General features: G+C 40.5%; 1 protein-coding gene across 6 annotated transcripts in view; it reads right to left on the bottom strand.

Annotated features, from left to right (window-relative positions):
* ADD3 (adducin 3) overlaps nucleotides 1-13,306 on the bottom strand; it is a 123,514-nt gene extending 110,208 nt beyond the window's left edge. For 2 of the 6 annotated variants that reach the window (XM_064595259.1, XM_045878783.3), the window contains exon 1: nucleotides 13,128-13,306. The gene's annotated coding sequence lies outside the window, so the exon portion shown is untranslated. Of the gene's footprint in view, nucleotides 1-10,930; nucleotides 11,250-11,566; nucleotides 11,841-13,127 lie in introns of those variants that run through there. The other 4 variants (XM_064595258.1, XM_045878785.3, XM_064595260.1 and 1 more) reach the window with 3 other exon arrangements.
* Nucleotides 13,307-22,711: the final 9,405 nt, after the last annotated feature.

Raw genomic sequence — 22,711 nt, 5'->3', positions numbered from 1 at the left:
TTTTCAGGACCTTCACACAGTCAATCATAGGTTTCTTGGCCACTTTCCAAGTTAAACCACTAATTGGGGAGTTTACCTTCCTTGGAAGTAAAATCACAGAATCTTTAAGCTGAAATGGATTTTAAGATGATCTGGGATCGAGCCCCGCATCAGGCTCCTTGCTCAGCTGGGATTTCTATACATTAGAAAACTAAAATGAGGGGCATCTGGGTGGCTCAGTCGTTAAGCGCCTGCCTTCGGTCCCAGCGTTCTGGGATCGAGCCCCGCATCGGGCTCCCCGCTCGGCGGGAAGCCTGCCTCTCCCCCCTCCACTCCCCCTGCCTGTGCTCCTCTGTGTCTCTCTCTGTCAAATAAAAAAATAAAATCTTTAAAAAAAAAAAAAAAGAAAACTAAAATGAGAAAGAAATAAGTGACTTGCTCAAAATATCTTAAATAGTTACACTAAGTATTTTTCAAAAAGTGGTAAGCATTACAAAATCTAAGAATTCAGACACTTGGAACAAATCCTCTAAAATCCAAAACCAGACATTAACAAAAATTAAGTACAAATGATTATATTTCATAATATCAACAAGTCTATCTATCGATACATTAGATTTAAAAGATATAACAGAGCCATCAACAGAATTATACTCTGGTATTTGGCAAAGTAGATGATGGACAAATTCAGGCTTTTAAAAAAGGCACCCCTCTTCCCAAAAGGAGGCTTTTCTTGTTGAGTGTTGGGAATGATGAGAATTTCTAAAGTCTTCTTCCAAGTACCAAACTTTCCTAAACATTACTTCAAAGTAACAGTATCAGGATTTTTCTATGAACCAGTCATTTTCATGTGGGTTCATAAGGAGTGTTATTGAAATCTACATGACGGGGTACCTGGGTGGCTCAGTCAGTTGAACAACCAACTCTTGGTTTCAGTTCCAGTCTTGATCTCACAGTTGTGAGTTCGGGCCCATACTGGGCTCCACGCTAGGCTCCATGCATGGAGCTTTCCTAAAAAAAAAAAAAAAAATCTACATGCCCTTCACCACCACCCTCTCATTCCCATCCCCGCAATACTCTAATATACCTTCTAGGGAGGTGCGTCCTTGGCACTATTACTCATAAGAGTATACTGTAGCCTTCAAGTGCCTTATAGTGAGAAGAGACTGTGAACCACTATTATAAACTATCTCCAATCATGCTACAGAAAAAAAAATTATTTTCATGGACAGTAATGTCTTGCCAAAAACTCTTTCCCTAGCCTGCACCTAGTGAAATCCTATCCTGCCTTTCAAGGCCCACCCTTGTCCTCTTTGCTTGAGATTTTTTTCTGACCACTCCATCTATGGGGCTCCTTTCTTGATGAAATGACCCATACAGCCTTTGTTATCTGTACCTGCCATTCAGCATTCATCACACACTGGCAAGTAATATCTTTTGTGTTGTCATCTTAGTTGTTGCTGACTTTTTCTATGTTTGACTGGAATGTAGAGTAAGAATCCAAGGAGTTATGTAATTGATATTCCTAAAGGGGTTTTCTGGAAGGCAAAACATAATTCTCTTACATATGAAAGAGAAGAGTCAGAGGTCCTTCAAGAGTGATTGGTTTATAATACACAGCACTCTGAACTGCAATTTTAGAAGCTTTTGGCTACACCAAAACAATGATTTCCAACCTGTTAAAGTAAAAAAGATACCTTTTAAGGTCAAAATAGGTTTCAAAAGCTGAAAGCACTCTCAATAGTAGGTATTAAATACCTCTTAATTGAGAGAATATATGCATTCAAAACTAATTAGTACATATATGAGAGGTATAGTACTCATTTGGTGCTCAGAGCACACTTGGTGTGCACAACAAATTGAAGTTCCCCCAAGACCTCAGACTGGCACATGGTTGAATTTTATTGTGCTGTGGATATGGGATATTATTGCCATATTAAGAAGTACTACTACCTAAAAATATTTAGGAGCAAGCAAAATAAAGAAAGGCAACTAACACATCCTTCTTACCCGCCCAACTGCAACCCCTCCAGAATCCCAGCATAAAACCCTTCTGTAACTCAACCCCTCCTCCCATGAAGTAGCATATTTTAAGCAACATGAAACAATTTCATTATTTCAATTATAAATTTTTCTTGTGTTTTATTTTCTAAAGATTTTATTTATTTATTTGACAGAGAGAGAGAGAGAAGAGCAGAGGGAGCAGCAGAGGGAGAGGGAAAAACAGGCTCTCTGCAGAGCAAAGAGCCCGACGAGGGACTTGATCCCATGACCCTGAGATCATGACCTGAGCTGAAGGCAGACGCTTAACCGACTGAGCCACCCAGGTGCCCTTCTTGTGGTTTTAAATAAATAATATAGCAAACGGAATAAAGACATGAATATTTAGATAAAAACAAATAGCAAATATTTGAGGGTCTATCTCATACATACTTCCTGATCCTACTGAAATTTCAATCCTCTTTACCCATTTCATCACCTTTTTAAAAAACAAACAGGGGGTGCCTGGGTGGCTCAGTCGGTTAAGCGTCTGCCTTTGGCTCAGGTCATGATCCAGGGTCCCGGGATCGAGCCCCACATCGGGCTCCCTACTCAGCTGGGAGTCTGCTTCTCCCTCTCCCTTCCCCTGCTGGTGCTCGCTTGCTCTCCGCATCCCCCCCAAATAAGTAAAATCTTTAAAAAAAAAAAACAAACAAAAAACTACCAGTATTTTCCCGCAGAGGCATAAATATTCTTCTAATCTTGGTTCAAGTCTTTTGTGCAGTCACCAACAAGAATGAGCTTAAATAAATGAGCAGTACAGAATCCCATTTAAAGGAGTTAGCCTTGGGCTCAAACCTTGGCTCTGCCACTTATCAACTGTACAATCTTAGTTACTTAACTAAATTCCAGATAATTTAGGTAAAGTGCTTAATAGGATCCTTGGCAGGTTTTAAGGGCTGAGAAAAATGGTTACTGATTAATTATATCTGATACTTAACAACAAAGATAGTATCATAATTTCAAAGCTTCCTTTCAAGTCCTAATGTCAAAGTTCCTTCTTGTCTGGCTTCGACAGGCCTATTCCAGGTATTGTAAACCTCCACTGACCTACATCTGATTCTGTGACCTCCTGTTCTACCCATGACTACTACCACTGGCAGTCTCTGGAAGTTAGGAAAAACTTGACAAAACAGGAGGCCACTTGAGTAAAGCAGATCAACAACAAAACCCACTTTGAAACAGTGAAATCACTCAAGTAGGAATCATGCCTTAGAAAGGGAGACAAAGTAAAAGGGCAAGAGAAAAAAAAATATTCAAATACTCTTAAAACCCTTACCTCTAGTTAAATAAATGATTTGTCTGATTTTAGAGCCAAATTTTAAGTTAAAATTTTTAAAAGATTTTATTTATTTATTTGAGAGAAAGAGTGCACGAGAGGGGGTAGGGTCAGAGGGAGCAGCAGACTCCACACTGAGCAGGAAGCCAGATGTGGGACTCTATCCTGGGACTCCAGGACCATGACCTGAGCCAAAGGGAGTCGCTTAACCAACTGAGCCACCCAGGCGCCCTAGGGCCAAATTTTAAACATCATTGTTGTCTGCAGAAGCCATCAATAACTGGAACCACTAATGAAACATGCCTTATTAAAATAATTTTCTTTACCACTTTTGATTTAATAATGATTTCACCATTGCTAGATTATTTAATATAAAGTCTCAACAACTTCTTGAAGTTTCTCCTTTCCCATGCAATCCAAAAAGTGGTGAATTAGTTATCACGTGTTTAGGCCTCCTGCGGAAAGTGTAATTAAAATTAAGCAAGCAACAATTCTACTTGGTACTAAAATCCTGTCAAATTCTTCAGTGAAGTGAGGTCTGGTTTCTTCAGTAGCCAGCTGAGAGTTCTGTAAGAAAAACGTGGGGCTGCTCAACTTGATGCTGGCCATTCAGTAGATGGCACTCTTCCCTTTGAGCCCAAATTAAACAAGCTCCAAGAAGCATGTTCTGTGACAGTCAGGTGAGATACAAAACAGGGTTTCTCTCTTCAAAGCACTTTAACGGATAGTCACAATCCCTCCAGAAATGTATCCATCAAAAGCTGATGGTCCAACCAGACACTTTTAAAAAGAGCCCAGCGAAATTCAGATTATAAAAACATCAAACAATATAAAATCACCTAACGTGAGTGATTATCAAGTAATCAGCTTTTCAGAGCCTTCACTATGTCAAGCAGATACACTGTTCTTATTCAGGTATAAAATGTTCCTTTCCTATTACATTCTGCTCTAGACAGTCTTTCAGTGGCTAGTGACCAAATCCTTTTCTATCTAGTATTTCATTAGAATATTTAATGATAATAGTTTAGAGTACTATGATTTTTTGTCATCATCAACACTAAGACAAAAGATGTATTTCTTTCATATTACTTTCAACATTTTTTGGTTAAAAATAATTTTTGATACCCACTTAAAAAGAAACATCCTAACACAAAATTACTGTAGATTTAGTTTTGCAAAAAAGTGCTTAAATATGGATTTCTGATTCATTAATAATATGTATTTTAATTTTAATGCATAATGGCTCCCAACTATTACATGATAAGGTTTCTCACACTTCTGTTTCAGAGATCTTTTTTTTTTTAATTAAAAAACAGACAGTTGTGGAGAGCGATGGAAGGAAATTCCCTTTAGTGAACTTTCTAGCTAAAAGCCAAACTTTTCAGCAATCAGATAGGAATCACCTTGAAAATTCCACCTTTCTCTAGAGGACCTAAAACTCAGTTCTGGCAATACAAGTCATGGGAGGAAGGCAAGGTGGAAAGAACATGGTTTTAAAGTTAAAAAAAAAAAAAAAAAAAAAGTTGGGAGTGGGGACAAGGAATAAGACCAATATATCAACTTCATTGCCAATCTCTTTCCCCTTTCCACTATCTGTGCCGCTCGTCCTATGCACTTAAGCCCATTCACAACTCCACTTGAGCTGTGACCATCACCGTTCCCCAACCTCTTCCATAGACATTAAAAAACGCTGCCCTTAGAATCTTTTCATGTACTAGTAAGACAAATGAGATTAGAAATAACAATGCAGCTAACAGTTGCTGGCTCTAATTTCCGAAGGATTAAAAACAGAGCATTCTTAAAGAGTCCCTGGGAAGGACTTGATCCCCAAATATGCGTCTTCAGACATACCAAGAAAGCCTAATTATCTTCTCCATGAGGATACGGAGTAAACCCAATTTTTTTTTTTTTTTTGGTATGGCATTTAGTCATTCCAGCAGATCAAAAGATGACAGGATGAGAATATTGTATGGAAAAAGGAAATGCTGTCCTTGTACAGGATAACTGAGCCATTGTGGAAGAACGTCACAGGAACACTGCTGATGGTGACAAATTAAAGGCATACACCAAGTCCCAAGATACTGAAAAATTCAGCACTTCTCCAACCTGATTGCTTTCTACATTGTTGAAATTCCAGCTCCCCTAGCAGGCAACCAACAACAGCCTGGGAGCGGAATTAAACAGTCTCCTGAACTCATACCTGCAGGGTCCTTTCCTCTTCCAAAGAGGTAAGGGGATGGGGGAGTAAAAAAAATTACAAGAATAAATTTAAAGGAGTATGACAGGTAGCAAAAAGAATAAAGTGACAATTTCACGTATGTCACTTGGAGTTAGATTTCCATCTTGCTTAATCAATTGCTTGCTTTAATGTCTACTTGCCTTAATGCATCTTGGGAGCATTAAAATTAAAAGTTTTATTAAAGACACTGGTTTTAAGAATATTATGTCATTTGCCCTTAAGCTTCCAAAAAGTGTTTTAACCCCTGGCTAGCTAGTTGTGAGAAATTTTTATCCTATGGAAATCCTTATGTCTGCTGCAGAAAAAGTGAGTTTCATCACCCAGGTTCAAACTGTAGTCTTGTTTGAGGAGGTAGCAATCTTAAATGCTAGTTAATGTACTGCCTATACACCAATATCCTGAGGCACAGTTTTGGACAATTTGAAACAAAGAAGTTTCAAAGTTCATCTTATACCAGCGAGGTCTTACCATTTCCAATTAAGCTTTAATGCCAACTTTTAAAAACAAGTAAATGTAAGGTATATGGTGGCAATGCAGATCAGTCTGACATCAGATTAAAGTTCAATTTACATCTAAACTCATTATAAAGCTGTACTGTACATCAAAGCCTATACAATAACAGTTCAGCTTTGGCATAGTTAGAAACCAGTCTATACTATCTTCCTAAGAAGGAAATTTACAAGAACAATAAGCCTTTTAATATAAAAGATGGGTTTCATTCATTTTATACCTTTCAGTGATCATGGTACTACTTTTTGGGTTATACTAGATAACACTGAATGCCACATTCAATCTTTAAGGTTTCTAGGATACTCCTCCTTAAATTGCTCCTTCAGTGTAGTAATATCCTAGAAACCTGAAAGAGATTATTAATGCAGCTTTTCAAAGATATCTAACAAAAATTAGTTTAAGGAAACAAGAGACTCTGATTCTCATTATTTGTACTATCAGCTAAGGCTCTACAGTAAGTTAAACAGTACCATCTTAACATTCAAATACGTGTTCAACTGTGCAATTAACTTAATTCTGAACTGCACTTTGAAACTTGTCCAAATATAAAAGATCAACATTATTAAAATGCACATGAAATAAAGTGCCCACAAACCTTTTTTTTCTGCAACACTTAATTAAAATTAACAATTAATTTTCAGTTAAAATTGTTCAATGCATACTGTTGATACTCAAATTATTTATTGCATGAATGCCAGGTGAATAATTTTTAACTTTACATGAAAGGAAGAGTATCCCCCAAGCAGGATAATTATATACATGTATGTTCATAACCAGCTACTGCTAGAAGGAAAAAATAATTAAATTCATCTAGTTATTATATAAACGGGATATATAAGAGTTAACAGACATGTTTTCTTTCAAGCCTCAGTCAATGAAAGACTTCTAACCTGTAGGATATAAAGGATTCTGAATATATACAACCCATTACAGTAAAAATTTGAGATTGTCCTGGCTCTTAGCCAAGAGAGCTTAGTCACTTGCAGAACCCGAAAGACCTCATAACAATCTCATTTATAAAAGATACTGGAATGGACCCCAAGATCAAATGATAAACCATTAACACAAAAGACATGAAAGTATCAGGGCACTCATTTTGAACCTCAATGACCTAACACAGTCTACAACTCAATTAATTTTAAATAAGGTGTCCGTGTTTAAAAAAGAATAGCACTCTGATTAGACATTTAAATTTTTTTTCTATTCAGACTCTACATATTTAGCATTTCCAAAGGATTTGGAAACAGCACTGAATATTAATTCTAGCCAAAAAATTTAGTATTTATTTATATGAGAAACAGATTAGTAACCTGTGTCTTCAATACAGCTTGGGCTTTCTTAGTTCAACATATGCTTGTTTTTAAACATTTTTTCCTAACATTATATTTCACTAAACTGTCAACAAAAGGACGTTTCAGTTCTCTACAATAATTCTAAACAGGACTGAAACCAGCTCCTGATTTACGTTATAATTTATTTGCTTGACCTAATGTGAGTGACAGAGTATAAGCCATAGTTATATCTTTTTTTTTTTTTAAGATTTTATTTATTTATTTGAGAGAGAGAGAATGAGAGACAGAGAGCATGAGAGGGAAGAGGGTCAGAGGGAGAAGCAGACCCCCCGCCGAGCAGGGAGCCCAACGCGGGACTCGATCCCGGGACTCCGGGATCATGACCTGAGCCGAAGGCAGTCGCTTAACCAACTGAGCCACCCAGGCGCCCCCCATAGTTATATCTTAAGGCTAATCTTAGGAGGCAACTCAGGCGGAATTTAGAACAAATTTAAGTGACAATCCATCTTAGATTGATATAATGTTGATAATCAGAAGATCAGCCTTACTGATTTAGTGCAAAACCAGAATCTCTCCAAGGAAAACTAGTGCCTGCTGGGCCTGATGGGTCCCAGCACATCTGGCAAGCTTTAAAAAAAAAAAAAAATGACTTTAATATCTTTAGTAATTAAAAAGATAACATACTCTAGCCCAAATATAGTATTCTAGCTAAACTTAGGAATCAAAAGAGAATCCTCTTCCAAAGTCAAAAGGTGATTCTACCTAATGCAGATTAATCACCACCCTTCATATTTAAACAATCTGTTGGTGTGTTGGTGGTATTAATACAGGAGGGTGTGGCTAAGCAAGACCAAGGGATACCTGTAGTTTTGGGAATGCTTCGAAGACCTTTCACTGATTTGTAACTACTACTGCAAGTATAATAGCAGGGCCCACTAGTTACACGGGCTCACTCTAGAGTCAGACTCTGGGTTCAGAACCAGCCTGTGGCACCTGGTGCCTATAGTCCTTGGGCAAAAACCTAGGTCTCTGTTTAGTCGTTTGGGTGTCGTGAGGAATAAGTAAATTAAATCATATAAAACTCTGGCACAGAGGTAGAGGAAATAAATACTGGTTATTACAAATATTTGCTTAGTCTTCACTTGCTACGTAGTGTGATATAACCACCTTCTGAAAAGACTCATTTTATATACTAGTGATGATAAAGTCATAAAACACCGAGTACCAGACCATATTGTAAACACTTTACATAAAACAACTCAGTTAATATTATGACATCATTCCACAACATTCTACAAACTGAATTTGTTCAGATATGGGTTTCTATGCTTTTATAGGATTTCCTCCCTCAATAGAAATGCTTCTTATACCCTGAGGACATGTGTAAGTGCTGCCCAGTACTGCTAACCAACTGCTTTGCCACTGAACAGATTAAACAGCTAACAACCTGTATAGGCTTAGGTGTAACAAAAACAGACATGATACACCTACTTCAGGAAGCCTCACAACTGCAGAAGTTGAGCCCCACCTTGAGTCTAGATTTTAGGATTGTGTGTAGGAGCTGATGCTGATGCTATGTCCTCTTAGTCTCAAAAGACATTCTGGTTTTACAAGACCAAATCCTCACTTTAAACATCACCAAATGGAACACACATTCTTCCCAGTATAGCATTATTGAAAAAAGGGGTTAGAAATAGAAAAGTGTACAGTTTTTTCACTTTTAGAATGTAAAACATATTTTGAAAATACAATTCTTCTATCATGCAAAATAAATATTTCCCAGGTGTCTTATGATCACCTGTCATGTCAAATGTTTACCAACAAACCTCCTGTTATCATACATGTAAAAAGCTACAACATATTGAATGCCCCATAACCAATTATCTCTTAATTTACATTTAAATTGAGATAAATTATGTTTAACATTCAAAATTGATAGGCCACTTTTTTTCTTTAAAAAAAACTATTACCAACATGCCAGCACCTGAGGTCAATTTTTAAGAGTGAATTCTTTGGATGGGGCTCCCGGGTGGCTTAGTCAGTTAAGCGTCTGCCTTCAGCTCAGATCATGATCCCAGGATCCTGGGATCGAGCCCCGCAACAGGCTCCCAGCTCAGTGGAGAGTCTGCTTCTCCCTCTCTCCCTCTCCCACTGCCTCCCCCACCCCCCACTCATGCTCTCTCTCTCACTTGCTTTCTCTCAAATAAAATCTTAAAAAAAATAAAAGAACTCTTTAAAAAGATGAAGAATTAAATGTAGCAAAAGCAACCACATTTTTCTGGCCCTCCCTCTGCAAAATTAATCTGCTCAATTTAAGCAAAGGAAAACGAGTTAGAGGCCAATTACAATGCAATCAAGATTTGGATACAAAAAAACTTTACACATATGCTCCAAAAGTAACGCTATAAATGAGTTGGTACCATACCTTAATTACACAAATTTTTTAATAGTCAAGCTCTTAACGACGGGTTACCCTGCACTCTTACTCTCTTTAACAACACTCCAGAAGTCTTCTGAAGCCCAAATTAGGATATACTAAGCATGATGTAGAGGCACTTCATTCCAAGAAAAGCAACCATTTCATACTGCTAAATCTGAAATATTGTATAATTTAATATAAACATGCACACACGTTTATGTAGCTGGTTCCAACCCCCAGAATCTTACCAACTCCTCCACCACACTTGCATATAATCCCGACTCAAAACCTCCCGGTCGAGTTAAATTCCATTTCTCTCCTTACCACTGTAGTGGTCGACTGCAACAGCACACGTGCCAAAGAAATTAGCGGTTTTACTACGCTCCCATGTTGAGCGGGCACCGACTTGCAATTAAATCTCTGCAACAAAAAAGTTCACCTGAGGCCATTCTGGCCAATTCAACAGAGGCCTAGCTTATTCTGCCTGTCTCCGTGGTCTCGCCTCAGCTTTAACAGCATACCTCCAAAGAGGCTGGACGTGCCCCAAACACCAGCACAGTGGACCCGCTGCCAACTCTGCTTGTCACCCCAGGCAGGAAGCACAACCTTAAGGTGTAAGCGTTCGCAGGGGTGTGTGCGCGCGCTAGGAGAACGGGGACGCGGATCACAGGAGAAAGGTGGCTGAACGCTTTCAACTAGTAACGGAAGTTTTTTAAACGAGGAAAACAAAACAAAGCAACATTCTTTCCCTCACCCCCACCTTTTCCAAGCGCGGCAACCTCGGGGGCCCACCTTCCGAGCTTAAGGTGGTCCCAGGTCACCAACGCTTCAACTAGCTCTCGATTTTCACAACGCCCTACGGCACTCTCGAGGGAAACCAGAGGACGCCCGAGTCGGGCCCACCCGGCGGCGCCCAGAGGCCCTCCCTCCCCCGCACGTCCACTCCCCTCGGACGAGCCCAGGGCTCCCATTCCGGCCCCCCGCGAAGAGAGAGGTTCACCTGAGGCCGCAGGGACAGCCAATAGGAAGTCCCCTCGGCCCCGCAAGCCGCCGCGCTCCCCGCCCCCGCGCGACCCCCTGGAAGGGTTCCGCCGTTCGGCCCGCGCGGGCGCCAGCCATCCCCGCTGGGAGGAGGGGCTCAACGACGGCGCCTTCTCTCCCCTCAGGATTACCTCGCAGCTCGCCTCGCGCAGCGGGCTTTGTGCTTCCCTTCCTTCTTCGCCGAGGCCGCCGGAGCTGCAGCGGCTGCTCGATCCGCCGCGGCCGCCTCTTAAGCGCCGCACGGCTCCACAGGGGAGGACAGAAGGGGAGGGGGCGTGAGGAGGGAGGGACCTGGGCGCCGAGCCCTCTGTAGCAGGAAGCGGAGACACCTGGGTCGCGATGCCTCTAGCTCTCGCTCACTGCTCTTAAAGAAAATGATTTAAACCCCCTTCCTTCCCCTCCCGCCCCTCGTCCTGGCGACCGTTACCAGCGGGCGGCTCGCGCTCTGGCGGGACTGGCCGAGCGCCCCCGGAGCGTCCTTTGACTCCGCCCCCCTAAGCCCCGCCCTTAGGCCCCCAAGCGCCTCTGGCTCCGCCTCCTAGAGGCCCGCCCCTCGCAGCCCCCGAACGCCCCTAGTCCCGCCCTTTGCCCCCCTCCGAGCGACCTGGCCCCGCCCCCCGGAATCACAGGACGTTCTGGGCCCCGCCTCTTCAAGGCCCCGCCCCTCGCGGCCCCTCGCGCCCCTCGCGAGCCTTGGCTCCACCCGCTGCGGCCCCCTCCCCGCCCGCGAGCACCACATCTGTGTAGCCGCGACCGCAGGGACCTACCAGCCGGCCGGGCCTCTGGGGGGGCCTGGCGCTAGGCAGCTCCCTGGCACCTCTTCAGCGTCCTCCTCCCGCTATGCAGTTCCGATCCCTGGCGTCCCCTGAGGGTCGGAGGGGGAAATAACCCCGACGGAAACCCGACTACCAGGAGGAGGAGGAATCCTCAGAAATGTCGTCCGCCCTAACCTGAGCGAGCCTTCCCCGTCCCGAGGCTGGGCCGCAGCTTTCAGTCAACCTCTGCCGCCTACTCTGGCAGCTGGGTCTTCAGGGGGGAGGCCACGGCTAAGGTTCGATCTCCGCACGCCCCCCATAGGAGGGGCCTAGATTTTCTCCTCAGCATACTTGCCTGTTGGGCGCTTCCTCCCCCTACTCACCTCCACAGAGGGGCAGGGCAGGGGCTCTGTCAATCCTGCTCCACTTAGACCGGTGGAGGGTCTTCACCCCTACTTTGGCCCCTGGCCTTGTGACCTTAGGAGATCTGGCTTCTTGGAGGGGAAAAGTCGAGGGAGGCAGGGCCAGCTTTCAAAATGAATTTGGGGCTGGGTAAACTTTGCAACGTGCAATAGCACGGATGTGGATCCATCCACAGGTGACACTGGGCCTCCCCCACCCCCCGTCGCCCAGATACATTTCTCACCCCAACCTGTTCTCGAAACAGATCTCCCAGCAATGCACACCTTTCTCAGCCACCCACGATTTGCACATCCCTCCCGCACACATGTCCTCCACGGCACGAATCCACTCGCAAGCACACCCCTGCAAGCGCCATTCTGGTTATTCACGGTCCCTTGAGTCAACCCCACCCTACCAAACAGAACAAACTTCATTCCCCACCCTTGTCTCCCTTCGTTTCCAAGGCACTGGCGACAGTCCACTTCATTTCCTTCCTCCTCTGCAGACTCTTTTCTTCCCCCTCAAATACTTCATGCCATCCCCCTCATCTTCATCCCCTCCCTCTTCCCTAAAAATGTGCTAATTAAAATGTAGTTTCCTCTTCCCACATATGAAGTGTGGAAAATGAATCTTGTGTTGGCACAAACTGTGATTCATTTATCCTCCTTCTCTCTCCCCACTGGACTAAGGCTATAGAAATTTCAGTCTACCACCATCTCCCATCTGCTCAAAATCTAACCATGCCTTATGATTTTTAAGTACCCCTAAAGGATCGAGGGAAGGCTTCCTGGCTTTGGGGAGGAAATACTTAGAAAATGCTCAGCCTGTCATTTTATTTGGTGTTTAAAAATATCTGCAGTATTTGAGAGAGATATTGGGAGTGGCTGGATTTTTTTTTTTTTTTGCATTTATAAAGCAAAAAATGAAAAGCTTTTGCATGCATCAAGGTTAGCCTTTCTATGACTAGCAAAAAAAAAAAAGTATGTTAAGAGCACTTACCAGACAATAGTCTCCACTATATAGAGCATTTGCCAGTCACAAATCTAAACAACCCCCCCCAAAGGAAGACAAATTACCATAATCCATTTTAAGCATGTCTGATGAGCAATCTTTTCCATGATCATTCCCTTTCCCACAGTTTCTGGACAAAATGGATAAAAGATCGCCTTACCCGCGGAAGATGCAAGGCTTGCTTGTGTCCAGGGTAGTAGACGTGTGTGTCTTCTGTAAGTGTGGGTTCTGCAGTGAAACCACTGCAGCCTCAGACCCGCGGCGGCGGCCGCAGCTACAGACAGCAGCCGCAGCAGCTTCTCCCAATGCTGAGTAGTAAAGTGTGTGACTTAGTAGAGACTCCCGGTTACCATTAGGCGCTTGCTTATAAAAAAAAGGAGGCGGAATCTTTCTTAAAGGAATGGGCTTTGTTTCTCCTCTCTACTATTGCTTCATAAGAAGCAGAAGCAGGGACTTTTTGGGACTGAGTAAAGCAGTACAGCTGTGAGAGGTCAAGGTTAAAATTAACTGGATGATCAAGGAACTGATTTAGTGTGAATCAATGAAATGCTGGAAGCTCACTAGTTTTAAAAATATTTTAAAGAGCCCTGCTAACTTCAAACACTGGGGTCCATGGCAAAAACAAACCCGTGTGCCTGGAAACCAGTTAGTATTTCGTGCTAATATTTAATTTCCAATCATTGCACTAAAATGATAACCAAATAAAAGGAGGTTATTAGCATGTAATACAAGAATTCGAAAAGAATAACAAAACTCATTCATGTGACAGGGAGCAATGAAGTCCAAGCCTTCTAACCCTTATAAGCATACCTGGAATTTCAGTGGATGTTGGTATTAGAAAATATATTATTGACAGATTTCAGTGTGTATTCATGTTTTAAAAATCACTTTATTATTTATAGAAAAACAAAAAAATATCTAAAATAATTCTAAACAATAATAGCAGAGCACTATTCTATTTCAGTGGCAATTCAAAAATTAGCAAAATTAAGAAAATAAGTAGATTAACTTACTTTAAGTACATGTGAATCTACTATTTAGACTATTAAAATGTAATGTGCCCATACAGGAGAAACTTGATAGTCTGCATTATAACTTTAAATTTTATTCAGTAATTAATAATCCTTGATTTAAGCAGTGAATGGACAGCTGTGATTATTTTCTTCATAGGTAAATGTAGAGTTGTGGCCTCAAAATATGAATAGAGAGAGATATAGAAAATGTTTTGCAATTGATTTTCTTTGCAGGGCCTTTGTTAACTACAGGTGTGATATTGAGCTAATATGTAACCTTATTTGGTCCTTAGTTCCCTGTTTTGTAAAATAATGATGTTGGATTGAAATTTTCCTTTAACATTCCAAAATACTATGATTTATGACATTTATTTGCTTATATTTTTGTTAATTAATGCAAGTGTGTCTCATTCTAGATTACTTTTCATGAAAACTTGGATTAAAAATAAATCTTTATTTTAAATGTATAACCAGAGTTTGTTATTTACTGCCATTTTGGGAATTATTTTGCAGATCAAATAATCATTTTTATAAAATGAATAAACTTAATTTTATCTGACTTAAGATTTTGTACGTAACTATGAACAGTTTTCCTGAAGCAGGACCCTACTATATTGCTAAGGGTATTGACTGAGTGGAGTACATAATGTTTAATAATAATGAAAGCATTTAAAAACTGAGCATTGCTGGATGGTAGAGTTGGAACAAAGTTTAGAGCTCACTGACTCCAGTCCTGTAATTTTATAAATGGAAAGGATGGAAACCCAGAGAAGCAAAATGGGGACAGAGTTAAGGACAGAACTGGGTTTTACTCTGACTCTCCACTCTTCATACACACACACAAGGCAAATAAACAACACGTATGAACATACACACAGTTTCATATACCCACACTGGGGGCTGAGCAGGACCTATCACAACAAAAAAACAATAGTTTCACTCAGTGACACTGTTTGTGTACCTGTAGTATAAACTAAAGAATATCAAACAAGTACTTAACAGTGTGTGCAAACATTAGCACAAATTTTGCCTTTGGGTTTACCCTAGAAAGTGAAGAAATTTTTCCAGGAAAATGTTGTGGGTTTTTTTGTTGTTGTTTTGGGGTTTTTTTAAGTGACTTCCAAGGAAACACTCATTGGCAAACTCTTGCTTATCTTCCACCCAAATGACAGGGACTTCAACTCTGTTGGTTGTTTCCTTGGGCCCCATTGGTGCCTCTGTTCCCTTTTGTCTACATCCTTAAGTATGCCTGCCAAGAGGAAAAGTTTAAGAGCCAGGCAAGGGAAAGTATCATAGACTTTAATTCCGGCCTTCAGAGATGCTTTTTGGAAGTTACTTTTTGTGCTATTAGATAGTAACATTTTCCCTTCAATCCTGATCTGGTGTTCCTGGTAAAGAACCTGGCACTGACCTAAGCCCACTCTCCCTAGTTTCAAGGGGCCATTACAGTTAAAGTCTGTGTTACATTAGATGACATAGCAAACTTGGTGTTTTGTGTATCTGGCAGGACAGTTTATCACCTTGATTTAAAAAAAGCATGCTTCCTACAGGGAGAGAATCGAAGGAAATTAGTTGCCCAATTTCTTCATCTGGTTTTGTTTATCTTGCTCTTCTGTAAGGAAGGCATTTCATTTACCAGGTGGTAATAGACAGTGAATAAAATGGCAATTACCTGTATAATTCAACGCCCTCCCAATTAAATGCATTTCTTTGTATCTTCCTAAAAGTGCTGAGTACAGTCTCTTATATAAAGGCACTTAGTAGATCCTTAAAAAAAATGAATACACGAATTAATGAATGAATAGCCCCCAAAATATCCAGAAACTGATTACAAAGTGTTTTTGTTTGTTTGCAATTTGTTTTGTCTAAAACAACTGACTCTATCCTCTACCTCCCTTTTCTAACACAGTCATGATCTAAGAGAAACAATCTCCTTTCTGTAGAGCTCTTTAGGCATGCCTGATTTGTATTCTCCAATTAAACTGTAGCCACAAATCTCCACATGAACTCTGGGTAGATCCAGCAGTAGCCGAGACACTTTCTGCCAAGAAAACACAAGCTTAAGTTTCAAAATTCCAGTGCTCTAGTTCTAGTTGTGACACCAACTGGTTATGTGACCTCAAACAAGTTTCTTGACATCCTTGTGCCTCAGTTTAGCCATCTTTCAGGTGGTGGATTATAATACCTGCTGTACCTACTTCATAGAGTGGTTGTGAAGTTCAAATGAAATAATAAATGGAAAAGTGCTTTGAAGTTTTCAAAGGACTATGTAAATATAAGGTATTATTATAAGCAGATGTATTTAAAAGCAATTATGTAGTTCAAGGGACTTTACCCTAAACAACCTGTTTTACTACTTATTGTTTCAGAAAGCAAATCGGTTCATCTCTGTGTGTGTGTGTGTGTGTGTGTGTGTTCACACACGCTCATATGCACCCTGCTGCTTCTAATTTAACAACTTCTCGGCTTTGAGGCTTTTTTTCCTGGACTGGCGAATATGCATATGCAGTTGAATATAAAGAGCTAAGAATTTATATAGCTTTCCCCATCCCTTTGCCAAAATTTACCTTTTTGAAAAAGTTCTCAGACAGAAAAGTAAACTCAGTGATGCACAACAGCCTTATCATACTACATACCATCCTGTACCTAACTGGTAGGGCTAGATGAGCCAATCATTTGAAACTTTGCCATGCTATATACATTTTGATCCCCCTTTTATGCCATGCCTGCCTGGAAAGTACTTGGGGAACAGAGTAAGAAGGACTGACATGAAACTCATGCTAATGAGTTCTTCATTCCCTGAGGAGACATAATCAGGACAATACTCAAAGATTCATCAACATATTTTATTAGTACTATGTGACCTATATGGTCTCTTTTAAAGAAATTATTTCAACCAAATACCTGACAGATCCTTATACAACTGTTTAAGTAATCAGGCCTGATAAATTTCTGTAACATTAACTAAATATCACCCTCAGTGGTCTCCTTTTTTTAAAAAAGGTATTTATCCTCATTTATTCATTTTCCATTTGGTGAAACTTTTAAAATCACCATAGCTAAATAAATAACTGCCAATAAACAACTACTACAAATAAGATACTCTGAATGAGAAGCCCATTCACAGGTAGGACGTAAAAACTCATACAAAATCAGTTTCTGTGAAGAGAAACTATAAAATGAATACAAAGTATGCAGTTGGTGCGTGAAACCTAAAATATATCAGTTTATCTTTACATTTCATCACATGGTCATAGGCCTTAAGATTTCAGCTGCTAATCTTTAGTATATATGTCCTAATTACCTGATTTTAAATCCTGTTTTAATCCTGACGGCACTATTTCTAGAATGTGATCAGTAACCACTTGGAACAGAAATACCTGGGGGTATTTCTTAAAATACTGATTGTCGGGCCCTATCCTTGAATTAGAATCTTTTTAGGGTGAGCCTTGGATTGAGGTTTTTTTAAAGCAGCCCAAGTGATTCTCATGTATCAAAATTTGGGCACTGCTATCCTATAGGAACAATGCAATGTATGCAGAATCGCAAGAGTCACAATGAATGAAATGTAGGTGGGTCCTTTTTCATTATGTGAGAAGCATTCAGAGGAGGACTAACCCTGGCTCCACCATTTCTATGGCATACCTTGGTTAAAATACTAACCTTTCTGGGTCCTAACATCCTCATCTGTAAGATAATATGTTTCACCATGCTATTGTGAGGATTAAATAACATGTGGAGAACGTCTACTCTAATACCTGACATATAATGGAACTTATGCATATGTTCATTTCCTCTCTCCTTGTTCAAAAATGAGTTTAAAGGTGTGTTCTTCTTGTCCAGTATCCTTAGTATGCTTGGTAGAGGAATATGAGCTAGTTGTTTAATGATAGCTAATATGTTGTGTTCTTACAGTATGTCGGTATTGAATGCTTCAGATGCGTTATTTTCATACCTACAATAATCCCTAAAGGTAGATACTATTATTATTTTCATTTTACAGATGAAGGAACTGAGGCTTAAAGAGGGTAAGTAACTTCCCCAGGATCTCAAAGCAAAACAATAGTGGAACTGCAATTCAAACTGAGGCTTTCTGACTCCTGAGCCTAACTATTCATTATGCTGTATGTTCTCTATATTCTCTAAGTGCTTACATAAAGCTTATGAGCCAGTCTCTTGGAAGGAACAAGCAACTGCAAAAATGGACTTTATAAACATGCCAAAAATACAGACAAACAAGTGTCATCATTTCTCTATTTTAGAAGCCTTTGCCTATAACAGAGTATGGCACATAGTACTGTTCAAAGTATTTACTGAATGAATGGAAGGTGGAATTTTCACCAGCATGCTATTGTAGGAGCTGACATATATAAACTCAAGTTTTAAACTGCAGGTCAAATTGGTCTGATTTTTCAAATCAGCTTATATTCTAACCTAATGCAAGTCACTAAATTTCAAAGCAACAGATCATCATATCATTTGCAACAAAAAGTTCTTGAGCACTTGCTATGAACTATGCACTAGTCTGGCCCTGGGAAGATTAAAATAAAAAACAAAACCCAAAACCTTAAGACATAGCCTATGCCCTAAACATCTAATTGGGAAATAAAATACAAATGTGTGAAGCAACTAGATTGCAAAATCACCACATGAGATAATAAATGTGAAGCTCCTAGCAAATGGTGAATACTCAATAAATATCTGCATGTCAATAATGTTACTTTTCATTTTAATAATTATTAAGACATAATTACTATAGTTTTATTATCAATAGGAAGAAAAATGAATTGTTATCACTATAATTTTTTTAATTTTTTATTGTTATGTTAATCACCATACATTACATCATTAGTTTGGTTTTTTTTTTAAGATTTTATTTATTTGTGAGAGAGAGAATGAGAGACAGAGAGCATGAGAGGGAGGAGGGTCAGAGGGAGAAGCAGACTCCCTGCTGAGCAGGGAGCCCGATGTGGGACTCGAGCCCGGGACTCCAGGATCATGACCTGAGCGGAAGGCAGTCGCTTATCCAACTGAGCCACCCAGGCGCCCTACATCATTAGTTTTTGATGTAGTGTTCCATGATTCATTGTTTGTGTTATCACTATAATTTAATGAGTGATTATGTGCCAAGCGCTGTGTTTGGTATTTTATATATGTTATATTTAATCATTTTATCAATCTTGCTAAATCAGTATTATTAATCCTATTTTTCAAATGAAGGAAGTAAGACTCAGAGAGCTCAAATAACTTGCCCAAGGCACACATTGGGTAAGTATACCAGATTCAGGGTAAGTAGTATATACAAAGAGTCCAAAAGGAGTCAGGGAAGAGAGAGGCCAATTCCTACTGGAGAAAGCAGGGAGGATATCTCAGAGTGGGAAGAAGAGCAGGACTGTGACAGGGGAAGATGGAGGAGCAGGGCCTTGGATGATGGAGGTGGCAGGAGCAGAGGTGTGTATGTGAGTTTTCTGAGTCACGTCCCCCTACACTTGGCTCAGGGCCATGCTCATGGTGAATGCATGACCTAGGTCTCTTCACTAAATAGAGACAGGAAAGTATGAGGTGTGTTGGTAGAACAGCAAGTAAACCTGTTTGTCTGGAATGAAGAGTTTGTGTAGGGCAAAGTTAGAATTTTGTCATCCCCAAACCCATAATCCTGAAAACTCAGCCTTTGTTTATTGACAGCCTGTTTAAGTAGCCCCACCTCAAGTTATTTTCCATTAATTCACTCACTTATTTTCATTCATCGAGACCACAGTATTTACTGAACTCCTACTATGGGCTAGCCACTCTTCTGGGTGCTAGGGATAGCACAGGGAATAAAACAGATTTCCTTGCACTCATGAACTTTTATTGTACTGGCAAAACACAGGTGCTAACTGATAAATAAAGGTATTTTCAGATGCTGAGGGCTATGAAGAAAATAAAACAGACTATTGGAAATGGGCCACCTGGGTGACTCAGTCAGTTAAGCACTGGACTCCTAATTTCAGCTCAAGTCATGATCTCAGGGTCCTGAGACTCTTCCAATCCAGTTAGGAAGCCATTAAAGTCATCCACACAAGAGGAAATGGGGTCTTGTTGTTGGAGTGGCTGTGGAGATAAGAAGTGAGTGTACCCGGCGATCTGGAGGTAGGGCTGACATGACTTGCTGATAGAAGGCACGTGGGAGGTAAGGGGAAGAAGAGAAAGAGAGGAATCAATCCAGAATGATCTCTAGGCCTTTGGTCTGAGCATCTGGGTGGATGAGGGCACCTTATCTGAGATGGAAGAAACTTGAGAAGTAGCATGACAGGTAAAAATGAACACTTCTGTTTGGTCATGTTAAGCTTGAGATTACCCTCTTTCTTTCCTTCAGAATCCTTATTCTACTCTAATTATCTTGTTAGTTAATTTTTGGGGGGTATTTGTTCATTGTTAATTTCCTCCCCAAAAGAAACTTCAAAAGAGCAAGAACCTTGTTAATCTTGTTCTTTGTTGTATGCCTAGATTCTAGAATGCTGGTTGGCACAGAGTATATGCTCAATAAATAATGGGATTTGTTGAGTCTGGTTCAGTGGTTCTTAAGTGTACATCAAAACCACCTGCGCAAACTTATTAAAGATTTAGAAAATCAGCCTCCACCCTAACACCTTCCCACCATGACTCTGCTTTAATAAGTTGAACTCAGGAAACTGCATATTTAGCCAGCACTGTAGATGGCCAGTGGTCTACAGTTGAAACTAGTAATTCGGATATACTAGTGTTCATTCATATATTTACCTTAGAAACCACATTTCAGCACCATCCCAAAAGACTACAAAGTATGGCTTCATAGAAGTCAATGGTATTCTTAAATACAGGCAAATCATAAGGTGTTGATTTAAAAGCTTTTGAGAAAAACCACTGAAAGAATCCTGAGGTCCCTTCCATCTCATTTGACTCAATGCTATCATTGAAGACCAGGAAGGGGTCTCTTAGGAGGGGTCCTTCATGTGAAGAAAAACGGCTCCCTAAGTGCTGGGCCAATCCTTGTGTTTGTGCCCTAAACCTATTTACAGGTGAGTGAAACTCCTTTCCCTGGTGATTATAGTAAATGCATGTTTTTGTTTGCACAGTGTCTATTTCCATTTTCAGTAAGAGTGTTTCAGTGTTCCTTTGAGGAACCTTTTTTCACCCCATTACTGTAGTCTTGGGGCCCTGCCTCCCCCTGGGCGAGGCATTGGCTCCAAGCTGAAGCAACCAGATGGTCTCTCCCTACACTTGAATACTGAGTAGAGTGACACAGAGACTTAAGAAGATCAGAGTCTGGGGTGCCTGGTGGCTCAGGCAGTTGGTCCAGCTCTTGATTTCGGCTCAAGTCATGATCTCAGGGCCGTGGGATCAAGCCCTGTGTTCGGCTCTGCACTGGGTGTGGAGCCTGCTTAAGATTCTCTCTCCTCTTTTTCCCCTGCCCCTCCTCCCTTCTTTCTCTCTCACTCTCAATCTCTCTCTAAAAAAAAAAAGATCAGAGTTCATCTTGAGGGCGGTCCCTGAAGAGAATGTGATTAGATACTGCTGCAAAGATCTCACCGAAGTGACTTGGCTCCTGTCCTTTCCAAAACCTGATCGTTCAGCTTCTCCTTCAATTCTACAAGCTGTGAACTTTATTCTTCCAATATAGTTCTGTGTTTGCTTAGAGTGGTTTCGGTTGCTTGCAGTATAATCTATGACACAGCAATTAACAACCTTGCAACTTATAATTAAGGCTTTGAAAACAAATCCTCCTGGGGAGCAGTAATACACTGACCTAAGTTTTCACTAAAGTGTAAACATCTGATAGCAGAGCCTGAATAACACACTTCAGCAGGCAGAGGCTGACGAAAGGGCTCCACGCCTTGACATCAGTTCTACCTGATGAGGCAGGAAGTAAAAGGGTGGCTGGGACGTGACACATCAGTCTCACTTCAGAATTCGCCCCAAGTTTACTCATGAGATAAATACCTTGCTGGAAACTCTCAAACCTTTTTATTTCATAGTTTCTGCTTAGTCCTCCTTGCTCCGGAATTTCTATCTTCAGACTCAACTTTCAGAGTAAGCTTTTCCAAAGCAGGGCATAATTACTAGGCCACATAAGCCGAAGACATCAATTTATGAACATGAGAACTCATAATATTAAATTTAGTTCTCATTTCCTTCAGTGGCCCCTAGGGGAAAAAGGACATCCTGTCCTTTTAATCATTTGGGTGAAATCCTAGTCATTGGTTGACCTCTCCCCTCCCCCCTCATTTGAAAAAAGAGACCTATAACTTTTTAAGACTCTAAGAAATGAATGACTTCACTCATGTCTTATAAGCAACAGTCTTGGGACAAGACAAGTTTCTCACAACCTTATTGGTAGTGATTCCTGAAATCAAGTCACAACAGATAGGATGCCAAACAAAGCCAACACTGCTCTGTGGCTCTGGGTGTGAGCCACACTCAGGGTGAGATAAGGAGCATGTTACAGTTTAACAGCACTAATAAAAATGAATCATCACTTGAAGATTATATGCAGTGTAAATGGAGCTCAAATGTAAAAACCAATCTAGTTAATTATTTTTATTTTTAATAGTGGTTGCTACTTGTAAAAACCAAAAATAACAACAAAATCTGGATATAAATCTAATAGAGTCTGCATAACCAATCATTTTCCTTTCAAATTTGCGGTGGGGGGTGGGGGGAATCACCATTCTTACCATTAAAACTAAGATTTGCTGAACACTTACTACTT

This window comes from Mirounga angustirostris, unplaced genomic scaffold, assembly GCF_029215605.1.
Source record: "Mirounga angustirostris isolate CCGP_5_RB_7025 unplaced genomic scaffold, mMirAng1.0.hap1 SCAF_6, whole genome shotgun sequence".
NCBI classification, from domain to species: domain Eukaryota; kingdom Metazoa; phylum Chordata; class Mammalia; order Carnivora; family Phocidae; genus Mirounga; species Mirounga angustirostris.
This window is presented reverse-complemented; position numbering and strand designations above follow the sequence as displayed.